This window comes from Siniperca chuatsi, linkage group LG14 (assembly GCF_020085105.1).
Source record: "Siniperca chuatsi isolate FFG_IHB_CAS linkage group LG14, ASM2008510v1, whole genome shotgun sequence".
In the NCBI taxonomy this organism is placed as follows: Eukaryota; Metazoa; Chordata; class Actinopteri; order Centrarchiformes; family Sinipercidae; genus Siniperca; species Siniperca chuatsi.
Window position 1 is genome coordinate 11,492,859 of NC_058055.1, and position 16,866 is coordinate 11,509,724.

A 16,866-nucleotide genomic window follows, 5' to 3' on the forward strand; every position below is an offset into this window, starting at 1 on the left:
CTTACACTTGTCAAGACAACTTGTTCTCTGGCCTTTGTATTCAATTATCTTTTGCTTGTAAGCCCACCTTTTAACATACTTTTACCTGATGCATCCCTGCTATGACTCACAGTCTAGGCCAGGCACGCAGTCCTATCATAACATAAATGTCGAAAGCAAAAACTGCAGCTTTACAAGATGCCAGCACTACACCACATCTCGGTAAAACACCAATAATAACCTGGCTAGCAGGCAGGCAACAAAGCATGGTTGGTTTAGTAGCAGATGTTGAATCAAAAGATCCACAGGACGGTTGTACAGAACACGCAGATGAAATGTGGCTGCGTTTGACATCGACTCAAACAAAGGCAAGAAGAGACAGACACACAGAGAGATGGTTCCCAATAACTAACGTAAGGCGTTGCAGTCACACACACTTCTCCTCCAGGCAGCTAACATACCAGAATGACATACGGGTTTATTTTAACCAGCATCTCTTTCAGAGTTTCAAAAATGGCATTAGCAGCGATACAATAACGTTATCTGTTGGCTTGGACAGCTAATAGCAGTGGCAAGCTAACAGCAGTCACCTGAATATCACAGACTCCCCTCTCTCATTAGCTTTGTTATTAGTGGGTAGCCTACTGGTGGAGGAGGATAAAAAGACAAAAAATAAATCACGCTTACCCCTTATTTTGTCTTCTGTTACAGTGGCTGTCGATATTATTACTACCGCGTCACTATGTGCGATATTTCACCAGACATGAGATATCTTCCTTTGCTACCGACGCGTGCGACTAAGCTAATTCGAATTTTAACGGTTAAAAATCCCAGGTGACACAGATCTTTCCGTTAAATCCGCATCCTCGAAAAAAAGATCTTTCCCTCCGCGCTGCTACCAGTGCAGCGCGTTACGAAACCAAACCAGGCTCTCTCTCTTTCTTTTTAAATCTAGCTTTCACACAAAACGGTCAGCGGGGAAGAACAAATAGGCGATGAGAAGAGCCCGTTATGAGGCAGGTATGAGACGGATATCCGCAGCAGCTTCTTCCCCCCGCGGCCGAGCATCCGAAGGGCCGTCCGTACCTCACTCACTCCAGCTCCCTGTACTCCCGTTCAGCAGGAATAAGAAAGAAAAAGTGGACGTGGTGGTGGTGGCTAGGGGTGTGCGTGGGTGTGGGGGTGGGTGGGTGCTGACCCTTCACAGTCACATGGGAAACACCGTGCACATTTTCAGTATTCTCCACAATAACCGCGCAACAAGGGAAGAAGATGCTCAGTCCTTGTGTATGGTGCTGTCCCTGGTGCTAAAACTGAAAGCCTTCACATTCACAGACCATTCAGTTTCGTATTTCAAGAAATGATGTGCAGCCTTGCAATCAGTTAATGCTTTTAAAGAGGAAATTCTACATATATAAGCATATAACTTACATACATTGAATACATCACCTTCATCCCACATGGGGTTGCATCTCAGAGCTTCAAATTCTCCAGCTATCTCCTTTGTAACTGGTGAATTTTTTTTTTTTTTTAAAAAGGGGGAATCAACACAGGATGATGTCTTCACTTTGGATTCACCTCATCAGTGTCATTAAAAACAGTAATTGTCCCTGGTAGTTTATACAAATGCATAGTGTATATCCTACTATATCCATACATCATACTGCATGATACAGTATAGTGATCCATTTAAACATCTCATATCAGCACTTTTTATTGAGTCAAAAATCAATGAACACCACAGTCTAGATGTCTTTTTCGTTCAGGTTTTCCTCCATTCACTTTAGCATTTTATCTCTGAGAACTGTTGTTGCACTAAATTATTCCTGAGACACTATGCAGCACCTGGTTGGTGTGTGACATCAAGATCTGGGTTATTCATAAAGCCCCAGAAGATCCTCATGCAAGAGACCCTCAAGACCAGGATAAGTGTTTTCCCCTGTGTCTTTCTCTGTTGCACAGTATAGTAATGTGAGCAGTGATTTGGTGGTTATTGCAGTTAGAAAAGATCCAGACTCTAGAGAGGGACTCATTCATGTTGGTGGCATGTAGACAGGCACTAAGGAAGGCACCCAAACTCCAACACCTTATTATTTTTGGGTCTTTGTGTTCTCTGTCTGCTCTGTGTCTGTCTCTCTATAGAGTGTGCATCTGTGAGTATGGGTGTAGCTGAACCAACAAAGTGGTAATGGTGAGGGCTTTATGGGAGGGTGGGTCTCGTAGGGAGGGCTGAGCAGTTTGGAAAATAGCATGCTGGTCATTATAAGCAGTTAGTGGTAATGAAAAAGCTCTGCTGTGTTGTTAGTGTTGTTCCAGTATTTTGCATTTTTGCTGTAAATGTATTATTGTAGGTGAAGCTTTCCCAGTGGGATGGATCTTTTCAACTGCAATGGTTGCTAGTGCACTATCAACATATTTGAGCAAATTTGTCACTGCTCAAAAAATTGTATTGCACTGACTCAACAGACTTATTTCAGTGGGGTTGATGGACATTTGAACTATGGTGAGGGAATGTTTCATTGGTTTAAAAGGGGACCTTGTACATCAGCGAGAACACTGTTAGTCGAAGTCATGTTATTGTATGGTAGTATTTGGACTGAAACACACTGATTTGGGGTTGGATTAAAATAGTTATTTTTAGATTTAAAGCTATATCAGCTAAATGTATGAAAGAAAACTTGATAACATAAATGCAAATAAATGAGGCCATGTCTCTTGATGCGGGGCTGTTGAGGAAGACCCTTAACCCCCAACAGCTCCAGCGATGCTGCTCAGTGGCCAACAGATCAGATTGTGGTTGTTACCTAAAAAGGGGGAATTGCTCTTAGAGGATCAACCCTGATTAGATTAAGGTTGAATAATATTTTTCAAAGATTTTCAATTACATTATGTTAACTGAAGTTTTTGGATTCTGTTTTAAAGGACATTGTTGACTTGTTTATACTGTCATAGGCTACATGTTTTGCAATGCATTGTAAATATGTAACATGGCTTTTCTTCTACATTCCGTCAGTTTGTTCCTAACACTAATGAAGCGCTATTTGTTGAAAACATTTGCCAATTTTGTTCTTGTAAATAATTAATTTAAATGTGTAGAAACATCACATAAGTGCTGACTTTCAAGTCTATCTTTGTATCCATTGGTGACCCTTCCACATAAGATGACATAACTCAGCTAAAACCATTTTAAATCCAAACATTGAAGACACTCAGAAGATAACTATTTTATGTTAGCATAAACTAATTTTATTGCTATGCTGACAATACTCAGCTGTATATATCAGTTAGTCATTGCAACCTATCATGATACATTTTGATAAAACAACTTTTTACATATATTTTACATATTTTAATCTTATATTTACCTTATTTGCTCTTCATTGAGATTTTAATTCATATGTGACATTTTGTTTATGTAATTGTCTCATATTGTTTTATTGGCAGCCTCTAAAGCATGACTGTACATAGCCCCTCGTAGCTGTTATTATCATCAAATTAAAACAAATTAAAAATCTATACTCTTTAAAAGACCTTACACAGACTTATATCTGTCTAGTACAACCTCTCCTTTTTAAAATTGGAAAAACTCGAGTTCAGGTGGATTTACATTTTATTTTGCAAAGGGTTAGACACACCAGGCTCTCTGTCCAGATGCTGTACAGTAGTGTTTAAGGCTAAAAGCCCCAGGGCTTCAAAAATCACTCATCTGAGCTGTGCGTGTGTGTGTCAGCATTGATAGTTCACACACACACACACACACAACCTGTTTATGCCCCCGGCCCCTGTCCCCTGTCCCCACCCCTGCTCACAGACCCACACCCCAGCAGACAGCTCATCCACAATCCACCGTGACAAAGGGAAAGAGCTGAGCGCAGGATATAAGGCTGCCACTGGCTGTGTCCAGCATAGTGCTTTCTGCAGATTGCAGCAGTTTGAGCTAAACCCCCCCTCTGTCTGCTCACTATAGACAGGACCTGGGTGGGTGGGGTCATCATTAGTGCGTGCAGTGACCAGGGTGGAGTTGGGGGCTTGTGTTTGGTAAAGTTGGTATGACTGTATAGCTTCACCGCCGTGTGGACTTGATCGCTGTTCTTTTTTTCCCCCAGCACAACATGTGTGTGACTGATATTCCCAACCTTAAAGCTCAATCACATGACTCTGGTAATAGAGGGGGGTCTCTGTGCTGACCTTAAATAAAGTGTCTGAGGCAGGGAGAGACACTAGCTGAAAGAAGCACAATGAGATATATCAAACAGGTCTCTGTGACCTGGAGCAGTAAGCAGAGGAGAGTAAACACATAACCTGGTGCATCACAATCACTAACATATAGTAGTCCTGCAGTTTCTCCTCTAGCTTTTACAGTTGCAGCCCCGAAGTAAAGTGTACTCTACTTCAAAGATTGAGTTATTATTAGTAGATTACTTTAGATCTAAGCCCTGTTTCAAAGAGTATTATTCATCTTTACATGCTACTTTATTTCAGCAGATGTACTTCCTCCTTAGAAGGCTTCTCTGCTGGGTTTGTTTCCTTATTAGCAACACCTCTGATGCTCTGAAAGCAATTCTTCTTCCAAATTTGGCCAGGCATGGAAATCTTTCTTTGCTAACACAGATCAGCTTCACTTCTCATTTGTCTCAAAGAAAAGCTATAGTTCAAATTGTTTGTGACACTTTATTTATTGATGAATCTTAAAATGTATTTAAGAGATTTCAGCTAGCCTTTTGTTCAGCATTGGCCTTCGCAGAAAATATATAGTAAATACAGTTCATAAATCAACTGCTGTGTGTCCAGAAAGCAGGTCATAATAACACAAAGAGAAAAGGAGTGGAGCTGTTGAATGGAGAAAAGCGAGGAAATTCTCTCACTTCTCTGAATTCAACAGCTACCCTCTTTTCTTTCCACACTTTGTATAAATCAACCATTGCAATGACAGAGATGTTGATGACTGAACTGATCTGAAGTGACAGGCTGGCTGACTTAAAGATGTAGTGACTGTTCTAGACTCAATTCAGTCTTAATGAGACTGCTGTGTAAATATCATAAAACAGCCGCTTATCTGGGTCTGTGTTTGCCAAGTGACAGATGTGAAATATGTAAGTCACTACAAAACATCATCATTATCTTGCTATGTTGTGTCATGTTTATCCCCCAATTTCCCAAGCCAACTAAAGCTGTATTTGGCAAACAAAGAAGAAAGTTTCATAGCTGCAGTCTATAGCCCCCAGAACCAGTGGGTTATAGTCCGGTCAATGCGACCTACTAAAAGATATTTATATCCCTCCAACCACTTTTTTGTGTCATCTCCCAGGGACAACTATGCTATTTCTGTTGTGGTTCTTGCTCATCCTCTATCTCTCCCGTCCCTTTTCTTATCTGTCTTTCTTCCTAAACTAGTTGCTGGAGGTCACCCTGCTGTTCCAGTTTAAAATTATATAATAATTCGACAGAATGAAACCAGGACAGTGAGGAGCTGTGGTGCCACTATGGTGCAACGTGACTCACTGAGCTCACAGGATGAGGACCATCTATAGACGTAGAGAGACAGCTTTGTAAGTTATTACACCCATGTCTTGGTGTGCAAATCAGCAGACAAGCTGTTTCACATGCAGTTAACATTTCTGAATCACATGATAACATTGTGGTTTCATTCATATGTTGGTTGAGAGCATTTCCAGTTGGAAAATAATCAGTGTTTTGAAGAAGACACAACAGGTGTGGTAGCCAATCCAAAACACCTACAGTATCTCCACTACATGGCACAAGGGAATGAAAGACAGTATTGCACATCATTTGCACTTCTCATAATGCAAGTTTAAAACTTTTTGCTTAACTTATGTTCATTATGTCAGACCAAAGCCAGAAGCATTGTCGTGAAAGCCTCCAGACCTATTTTGATGATAATGCACAGAAATAAAAATATCTTAATTTTAGCTGTGATGTCTTTAGTGATATTGAGGCTACTGTGTTTTTTGTCCATTTTTGCACATTTACCGTGCAGTGAGTGATCTTAAAATAAAGATATTGCAGTACAATGTAGTAATAATGCTTAATGACTTCATGAGAACTGTTTATATATTATAGTATACTCTGTATACTATGAACATATACTGTAGATATGTCTGTACATGTCTGGAAATAATTAAACAGCCAGACATGTTGTGAAAGTTATTGTCTATAAATTCATTCAAAAAGGGACTTCAGCAGTGTACCTTCAGTCTGTAAAAGCAGATTAACCCCAAAAGGCATTTGTTTTTTACTTATGAATAAAACATCTACAGTATCCTGTATCCTTTCCTCCACATCTGATGATAGTGAAAACCTAGGTTGCGGTCAAATAGTCTTTTTTGTTTAGGAAGGTTCCTAACTGAGTGAAATGACCTGGAACTTTCTACGTGGCAGCCATGATAAGAGCTGGTCGAATTCTCTAAATGCTAAGGAAAGGTGCTTCAATGCTTCCTTTCTCATCTCCTTTAGCATAGGATACACTGGACCACCCTTTACGAAAGGAAAGGAGATAATTCCATACCGCAATTCCTTGCAGTAGCAACATTTAAAGCCATGCAACACTGTAGTTTCACCACAGCAGACCCACATAAATGTAGAAACAACAGAGCACCTATTTTTTGCTTGTGACACAATCCAAAACTTATGGAAATCCTTGAATGATTGGCTGAGCTCCAAATCCATAAATATAGACTTCTTCTCTTTCAAATCGATCCAGTTAGGACTACTCTTGAAGAACAAGCATATTGAATTTCTAATTAACAATATGAGCATAAGAAAATACTATTGTCATAAATGTTGTTTCGCTAAATTCCACCCATTGTGGAATGCACTAAAAAATGTATTTTCTCTACTTAACAAATGTATAAAAAAGGTCAAAAGCGCCAATGCAGGAAACTCATATACTTATGTCTGATTATAATTTACTCTGGCCCCTTGCTCAATTCCTAATTCTTATTTAATTATTATTTTAATGGCTCAACTTTCTCTACTTGTATATTCCTTTTATGTTATTTTATTACTTCATTATTTGTTTTGTTTTTGTTTTTATTTTCAACAATATCTATTTTGTTGTTACTTCCTGTTTTGGACAGGAAACCTTACTTGAATTGTACAGCATTGAGTTTATCGCTGTACTTATCTTCTATGGGTTATAAATAAAGTTGGTTAAAAAAAAAGCCTGGTTCAAGTGCAGTTGAATTCTCTTAGTACCGCAGTTTTCTTTTCCTAAGTCCTTATGAATTCTCCTTCACATCTTTCCTTGACCTCATGATGTTTTCCATCAATGTCAAGGAAAAGTGTTCAGGAAAAGGACATAGGAAGTAATTTTCTTGACTATTGGACTGCAGCCCTAGTTAGACTGATGGAAAGCATATTCAGTACTGTACATATGTACCATTAGCTCCCTCTAATGGAAGATCTTGTGGATTATGTTTGCCCTATTTAAAAAAAAAAGGTAATCAACAAAATCAAATGTGAGTGTAGGAAAGAATACATTAAATAGATCACACTACATATGAGAGAACTGGTTTGATGATTGTTAGAAAACACCACTTTAAAGCAATAAAACCTCTTAATTCATAAATGCAATGATGCACTTTGATGACTTGAATCTGTTTTTCAGTTCGATTCATGAAATTTAAGTGAAATCATATACTGTGGGACAGGTAACAGCTAGTATTGTGTAGAAGACAATGTAATAGAGTGCAGCAGGTTTATCTATACTTAACAAATAGTCTGTCATCTCTAATGTCTCCATATGAACAGGTTTGCTGCAAGCAATCTGCACCCTCTTCATTGATAATATCCCTCTAATCTCAGTTCTGCTCTTACGGGCTGCAAGGCAGTTTAAAGCTTTTATGCTTTGTTGTTTTATGAATGATGCAAGCACACCGGTGTATAAGTGGAAGGACTTTGTAATAGTGAATATTCTCCTCTTATGTATCTTCAGCTTCAGTTTGTTTTTTCTAATCTTTACAAAAGATGCAAATGTAGGAGTTACAGTTACTATCTTCCACTGAATTAATTCAACAAATTAAAGGTGAGTATTGTCATGTGGCTCAGGTCCTATCTGTTTGGCGACACCTGATGTTGCTCAACGTCTTCCCGGATCCATTCTTCATATGTGTTACAATCTGTTTATGATTTTGTCATCATGATTGTCCGTACTGAGGGGTGATGAGGTTTCCTCATCCGAATCGAGAGTGTAAGAATAGAGGGTGTCGTGTGCTGTACAGCCCTGAGGCAAATTTGTGATTTGTGATATTGGGCTATATAAATAAAAAATATTTGACTTGAATGGGTGCTGTGAAAAATGTCCGTGAAAAACTTTCGTAAACACTGTTGTGGAGGAATCTAAGCTAGTTACTTTGTAAAAACTAAGTGGTATAAAACCTTACCCTAAATCTGAGTACTTTTTCATCATGTGTGGAATCATAATTTTTGCAGAATTAAAATCAAGTTTTAATATGTAAAAAGTAAATATATATAAAAACAAAGTCTGTAGGGTCCTTTTTCATCCAGTTTTTCATTTTCCATTTCATTACATACGGTATAATATTTAGTACTGATTATTCTCATCATGGTTAGCAGTTAAAAACTCATATATATTACATTTTCTTTGATGATGTACAGTAATGTTTATTATGTCACCAGCAAAGCAGTGTCAAGGCTGATCTTCTGTGAATCCAATCAATTGTTCCAACTTTTGCAATGTTGTTCAGAGCTAATTTCAAACCATGCAGGACCAGAGTTGACAGATATGACAACTATAGCTTAAGACTGTAGAGAAAGACTGTAGAGAGTGGTTGAAGTGGTTACCTATCTACGTCATTGTCTGCTTTGTTTTGATATTGATCATAAAGAAAAACATTTGACTCAAAACAAGCCTTCAGTGTGTAACTCTCTTTAAAGTAGATAAATAGAAGGCTCTCTGGTGAAACTTTACCCAAATGCATGCTTGTTGTTGGACATTTAGTCAACTCACCACTTTAAGTTACAAGACTGATTTCATGATTGTAAGATCTGAAAGGATTTGAATGTGAGAACTGCAGCAAGAAGTCATACATATTCTGAATAACTTAAACACTGAGTAAGGATGTTACACTGCTACACATTTTTGAGTATACCAAGTGTTCTTTAAAGGTTCTTATTTTTTGAGTGTTATATCATTTTCCCACATCTTAAGTTAAAGAAAAAGACCAATTGTAAACTGAGACAATTTTTCATGTATTTTGGGCATGCTTTGTATTTAAGGCACTCTTTTTGTAGTCTGATTATACTAAATATTAGAAATCTTCCTCTGTGTCAGTGGCATCGCCCCGAGTGTTGCCTGCTAACTCGTCCCCAACCTCTTTAAATGCAGTGTTTAGTCACTCTGTCAGCTTTTTGCTCTCAGCTGAAACAAACAAACATCACAAAGGTTAACTGGACAAATACACTTAGAGATGGTGCAGTCTTTATATGTGTATCCTGATATTATATGTTTGTCTGAACTCAGCCTGAAATTACCATTTCATGTGCTACAACATGACATGACATACTAGTAGTAAAGGTTATAGGAAAAGTTTTTTAAAAATTAAAAAACATAAACTAAGACAAGGCTTGCACCAAAATGTTACCTTCCGCTTACTTGTTTAAAAGCATAGTGTGGCCTGCATGTCTAAATGGCTGGAATCCTGCCACTCTCAATTGCTTCTCTGAATGTTTTTTGGATTTCCCCTTCATCAGCCAGCTAACCATAAGGTTGGATAAGAGCATCTTCTCTGCAGCTTAGGTACTTTGTTTCCCTGTTGCTACTGAGGCCAGGGAGGAGACAGAGAGACCATGGTGTTCCCTCTTTATATAAGACTCCAAAATTAGGCTGGACCAGTTGAACCTGAAGAGAAAGGACTATACGATTAGAAGACATGCCACTTAGGACCAGCAGCAGGGAGCAACTAACAATGAAAACACACATGTTAAGATACACCTTCCACTGATTCTGAGACAAATAATCTGCATAGTCTTTGCATTAGGACAGTACTATTTTCTCACAAAATAATGAAACATAATAACATAAGTCATTGAGTCTGGGATAAATTATATTTTCACAAAGGAGAGCACTATACACAAAGTACCTATAGAGCCATTTTACTTCTTCAAGTTACAATTTGTTACTCTGATATGTCCCTCATCTCTTCTTTCTTCATTAGGGCCCTTTCCATCATCTTTGTTTGCATCCTTGAGTTCCACTATGGTCTTTTTATCATTTGGGGTCTTGGAGTCACCCAAACAAAGCCCTGATCAAAAAAAACAGATTAACGTTTCTAATTCTGAGAAAAATAACTGTTGTCTTAGACAGCGGTACTATCTACTTATGGTATGTAAACATACAGTATCTATGGGGCCTGTTTTATTCCTTTTAACTATTGTCACAGTACTCACTGCCCACAACATAATGAAAGATAATACTGTACATTTAGATTTACCAGTGCAACATGTCCATTATAAAGCCTTTGCTTACTTAATCTCCTTTATCATCCCTGTCATCTTTTTTCTCTTCCTTGGCCTGTGTTCATTCATTTCTGGTCTCATCTAGGGGGTTTCTTTTTCTATCTACTCATGGCACAACATTTCCTCATCTCCTTTCTCATCATGGACCTGTTCCCTCATCCTTATCTGACTTTTGGGGCTGTCTTTCATCTGTTTTGTCATCTTGGGGCTGTGCAGCATTTTGTATGTCCTTTTGAGGTACTCAGGCAATTTCTTTTCATTTTAGGTCATGTAGTCATCCAAGTGCTGGGAAAAAAAACAATTACAGCGAAAACAATCAAACAGCATCTTATGCAAATGTCTGTTCATGTACTAGGCCAAGAGACAATAAAAAGCATACATTCTGTAGCTGACAAACTCACCTTTTAATTTTCCAGCTGCACCGCAGAGCGATTCTGTCACTAAGTGAATCAATCATGTCATGGTGAAACTCTTACCTATTGGATGAACCACTCCCATATTCCAATATGATCAGCTACATGTAGAGGATTCATCTTACATACCTCCTTTGTACTGTTTGGCCATTGTTTCCCCCTGGTTGTGACGAGAGTAACAGGGAGGCCGTAATGCCCTTCCTACTGCCATTACCATTTTTTCCCATTACTATTTTTTCACTGCACTGTGGTCCTTGTCACAGTTAGTTTCAAAACTCCATCTGCCAGAGAGGAGCTTGGGAGAAACACATTGGAGGCACATCACATTACATCACATCACAGCACAGCACAGCAGATCATATCATCCATCCAACCATTTTCTTCTGCTAATCCGGGGCCAGGTAGCGGTGGCAGCAGGCTAAACAGGGTAGACCAGACGTCCCTTACTCCAGCAATGCTTTCCAGCTTCTCCTTGGGGATCCTGAGACATTCCCAGGCCAGATGATATATATAATCTCTCCAGCGTGTTCTGGGTCTACACAGAGGTCTCCTACCAGTTGGACATGCCTGGAAAACCTCCAAGGCATCCTGATCACATTCCCGAACCACCGTATCTGGCTCCTTTCGACGCAAAGGAGCAGTGGCTCTACTCCGAGCTCCCTCCAGATGTCTGGGCTACTTAACCTTACCCTATTGCTAAGGGTGAGCCCAGCCACTCTATAGAGGAAACTCATTTCGGCCACTTGTATCCGCAATCTCATTCTTTTGGTCACTATCCAAAGCTCATGATCATAAGCCAACAGAACCACATCATCTGCAAAGAGCAGAGACGCAATTCTGAGGTCCCAAGCCAGACACTCTCCACCCCCCTGGCTGCGCCTTGAGATCCTGTCCATAAATATCACAAACAGAATCGGTGACAAGGGACAACCTTGGCGGACTCCAATACCCACCAAAAACGTGTTTAACTTGTGCCGAGACACAGCTCTTTGGTTATATAGGGACAAAATGGACAGGACCCCCCGGGGTAAACGGTCAAAAGCCTTATCCAAGTCCACAAAACACATGTAGACTGGATGGGTAAACTCCCATGAACCCCCCAGCAGCCCTGCAAGGGTAAAGAGCTGGTCCACTGTTCCATGGCCAGGCAGAATCCACATTGCTCCTCCTGGATCTGAGGTTCAACAACTGGTCAGAGTCTTATTTTCAGCATCCTGGAATAAACTTTTCTGGGGAGGCTGAGCAGTGTTATACCCCGATAATTGGAGCACACCTTCCGGTCCCCCTTTTTAAAAATGGGAACCACCATCCTGGTCAACCACTCCACAGGCATTGTCCCAGACCTTCATGTGACACTGAAAAGGCGTGTTAGTCAAGACAGCCCAACAATGTCCAGAGCCTTCAGCATCTCAGGGCGAATCTTTTAATCTAACAGACCTCAGAACTATTTTACCTGAATTCCACCAGCATTTCCACATCCCCACCAGGGGAATTAATACACTGGACAATGTTTACACAAACATTTCTGTCAGCTACAAAGCTCTCCCTCGCCTCATTTTGGTCAATCAGACCATATTTCCCTGCTGATCTTTGATTTCTCCAACAAAAGACAGCTGTATAATCTACTCCGACTCCACTGCCACTGTATCCACAGCAGATGTGAGAAGAATCCTGCTGAGAGTGAATATGAGAAAAGCTGCTGGGCCTGATAACATCCCTGGCTGCATACTAAGAACATGTGAGCTAGATGATGATGATGATTTTTAACATATCACTCAGGAGAGTGTTCCCACCTGCTTCAAGACAGCCACCATTGTCCCTGTACCTAAAAAGTTTGGTGTCTAGTCTAAATGACTACCAACCTGTGGCTCTCACCCCCATTCTGATGAAGTGCTTTGAGAAACTGGCTCTCCAGCACATAAAGAACAACATCCCAGCCAGCCTGGACCCTCACCAGTTTGCATTCAGAACCAACAGATCCACAGAGATTCATGTAGGGACTATTTTCTTTCTAGCGATATGAAACTGTTCACAACAAGGTCTGTGGATTATCTTGAGTAACCGGGTCATGATTTCTGGAAGGAGACGTTGCTATTGAGTTGGGTTTTTTTAAATTGGCACTTGAGCACCACAAGCCGAGTGCCATATAGTCCCATTATATTAAAAAAAATACATATGTCTACTAAATAGCTGATATCTACAAAACTCTGCAACTCACACCAAAACTATCTAGATGGATAAATAGCATTACAAGTAAGAGGGAAAATATGTATTTTTGATTTTGGGGGGAAATGTCCCTTTAAATAGAAAAAACTAAATAACATTTTTTTGCATTTGAAATTCATCATTTCGCATTTGACATTTTGCATTTTATACAAACAGACCCCAGACTGTTCAGGTTGGCAGTCACACCTCTTCCACTCTAGTGCTGAACACCAGAGCCCCTCAGGTCTGTGTGCTCAGTCCCCTCTTGTTCATGCTGTACACCCATGACTGCAGCCCCCGACATGGAGACAACTCTGTTGTGAAGTTTACGGATGACACCACCATCTTTGGCCAGATTTCAAACAATGATGAGACTTCGTATCGGGAAGAAGAGCCCGAAGGATACTAAAAGACAGTACCCACACCAGCAACAGCCTGTTCACCCTGCTGCCGTCTGAAAAGACATTTGTTTTTGAGTAGCATAAAGGGAACTACAGTCAAAATCTCATTATACAACCCTGTATTGTAAAATGATCAATAAATCTATCTTGTATCTTGTAGATCCTTCGGGCTGTGCCCAGCTGAGCCCCATGGGTCAAGGCCCAGCCACCAGATGCTCGCCAGCGAGCTGCCCTCCAAGGTCTGACTCCAGGATTTCCCTGGTTTCCCTTTTCCAGGCGAGGTGCTGCAGCTCCTTCTTGACTGATTCATATAGGGTTTCTGAATCGCTATTAGTCTGGCCCCTCCCCTGGGAACAATTTGCCTTGGGAGACCCTACCAGGAGCTATTGCCCCCGACAACACAGCTCCCAGGGTCACAGGGACACACAAACCCCTCTACCACGTTAAGGTGGCAATTCTTGGAGGGGTCACATTAAAGCACATCAAATCACATCACAGCACATCACAGCAGAGCACCTCACAGCACTTCACATCACATCACATCACATCACATCACAGCACTTCACATCACATCACTTCACATCACATCACAGCACTTCACATCACATCACATCACAGCACTTCACATCACATCACTTTACATCACATCACATCACCTCACAGCACATCACATCACTTCACATCACATCACAGCACAGCACATCACATCACATCACATCACAGCACTTCACATCACAGCACATCACATCACATCACCATAATGACTTCCTGTAAAAAAAGTCCTCACATCCTGAAACGGAAATTGTCGTCCAGTAACACTAGATTAAAAGTAAAAGTCACAAATTAGATCATACATAAATGCATTTCTAGAAGTACTTGCAGTATAATATAGAAATATAAAAAGTTATTGTTGTGGCAGGAGATCTATCTGTATGTTGCTGGAAACTTGGACACTGTGTTTCTCCTTGTATCACCAAATCAAAGAGCATACTGATATACGTAGATTGAATTTAATTATTTTCAACCTCTTATAACTTCTTATAAAGTTATAATATACATTAGTTTTTATTACAGTAATTGGCCTAATAAATTAACAGATGAGGGGATGGAGAGCAGCCAAGCTGTCAAATCCTATGAACCCTTTTTTCTCAAATCAGCAGGATTTACTGTATATTTGAAAAAGTTTAGATTTATACAACATTTGATATTAATACAGATCATTCCCTTTACCCTCAGTATGTTCTTCATTTGTTCTGTGTTTTGGGAATAAGGGAGCATTATAATATTAAGGGAACTTGTTTTAATATATTTATTTATATTTATTTGATTTATGTTTAGGCTATATTGTAGTAATACTTAAACTTTTAATTATTCTTGTTCAAACCTGGTGTAAACTGTGCAGAGTCATTTGGATTTTTATACAGTAAAGGCTTGTAAAATGTCTGTCAAAGTTGATTAATTTACCCCGAACATGTCATTTAACAAACTTCACAGCATCATATAAATGCAACGTAGAATTGTAGCGGTTCTTAATGTCTCAAAAAAAAATACATAGCAAAACAAGGTGGATTTTCATAAATAAATCTCACATCTTCCATGCTGAAATCGCTTTTGTCCCTATTAGTTGATAGTCAGTCGATGTCAGGATGACATAAGTCGTCTTTTTGAAGAAATCGTAGAGTGAAAACTTTGAAAATCACAGCGCGTTTTCTTGGCCGACTGAGTTTGTTTATGTTCAACTGATGCTCGTGACTAAACGTTTTATTAGTTCTGTATATATTTTATACAAAAATTCACTCTAATTGGAAGTGACATTTTGAGCGTGGATGCAGTGCTCCACCAGCACATGACCCTCCATGTGCAGGGGTCAACCACCACAAATTAACCCTCCACTCATGTGAAACACTATATTCTGGACAATATGACGTGTTGTATAAAAATGCTTGTATGTACAGCATATTGTGAACTTTGCTCATGGGTGTCACCATGTGGGCTTCATTTATAGTCCTTAAAGAGCGTTTAGGGATCAGCATCTGGGCCTGCACATGGTGACCTCTAACACAGACAGTACCAGATACAAAGACCCAGTTGGCCTCATTGGCATTAATATCAATTAATATTGATGAACAACCCACCCTGCTCAATCAAACTCTGCTCTAGTGCTCAAACTAAATCTGTCTTGTGAGAAATATCAGGTAACTTTGGAAAACTGGATTTTACAGTAGCTTCCACAATGATGAACACTAGTTCGTGTTAACTGAGGTTTCTCGTAGGAGTTATGGTAACACAAATAGACCACAAGATGGTACTGTTCTTCATGTATCATCTGTGAGATGTGGTCTACTCTCCCATATTAGCTCAAGTTGACCAACCCACACTGATGTATTCCTCTTATTTTGTAACTGCCGTACATGTTCAGTCTGGTAATTAGAGCTTTTTCTTGTCTGATAAAGCCAAATTAAAAGCATACTCTGGGTTGGAACAAGGAAGACCTTTAAAAATATAGATAGATTTCTGTTCTGAAACAATCCACCCTTCACTTCTCCACATGCCTCACTGCAGTAAGGCTACACTGAAATCATCTTATAAGCATTCCCTTCACCTTCCCCTTAAATTCCTCTGTCAAAGTCAGTGAACTTGCACTGGAGAAAGTAAGAAAACATGTTTAACTACAGCTTCTTTATTGCTTTTTTTGTTATTTTTTTATGCAAGTTCCTCAGTTATTGTTTCATATAATCAGTTACTACTGTTGCTGGGTAAAGAACTGCTCAATTACAGTTTTTCTCAATTGCTAAAACACTAAACCCTATTGTCTGAACCAAATGCTCAGTTGCCTGAACCCACTGATTGAATCAATCACTCTTTTGGCAAAACCATAAGCACTTTTCACCTGTTTAGACACAACTTGCCAACACATTTTCATTGTGATGCACCCGTGCTGCATAATAGTGAGCACAGATGACAAAAGTCAAACACAATTAAAGCACAGATGTCACCACTTGAACACAACAACTCAAAACTGATCACACTTGTGGCTAATGATGTGAGGGAACATATAAAGTAAGCCAGTTCAGAGAGCACTGGTTTGTGAGGCCCTACAATGGATAGAAATCTGAGAGGAAGAGTTCGTGTGAGAGGAGGTTGAGGTGGTCAGCGAAGACCAAGAACAGTAATATCTGATGAAATCAGAGCTACTGTGATTGACCATGTTCTTGTCCATGGTATGAGCATGAGGGAGGCTGGACAAAGGGTACAACCAAACATCAGTAGATTCACTGTGTCCACCATAAACTGAAGATTTAGAGAACAGGTAATTACCTTATTTTTTGACATTATAGTACAGTATGTAAATGTTGACAGCAATTACTGTA

The 16,866-nt window shown here is 39.6% G+C and overlaps 1 protein-coding gene and 1 long non-coding RNA gene across 4 annotated transcripts in view; one reads left to right on the top strand and one right to left on the bottom strand.

Moving 5' to 3' along the window:
* The window catches only part of LOC122888453 (spectrin beta chain, non-erythrocytic 1), a 54,442-nt gene extending 53,323 nt beyond the window's left edge, over positions 1-1,119 (bottom strand). For all 3 annotated transcript variants that reach the window (XM_044222916.1, XM_044222918.1, XM_044222915.1), the window contains exon 1: positions 667-1,119. The gene's annotated coding sequence lies outside the window, so the exon portion shown is untranslated. The remainder of the gene's footprint in view (positions 1-666) is intronic.
* Positions 1-14,055, top strand: part of LOC122888462 — a 33,500-nt gene extending 19,445 nt beyond the window's left edge. Inside the window, exon 3 of the long non-coding RNA XR_006380705.1 lies at positions 13,656-14,055. This is a non-coding gene — a long non-coding RNA (uncharacterized LOC122888462). The remainder of the gene's footprint in view (positions 1-13,655) is intronic.
* The last annotated feature ends 2,811 nt before the right edge of the window (positions 14,056-16,866 follow it).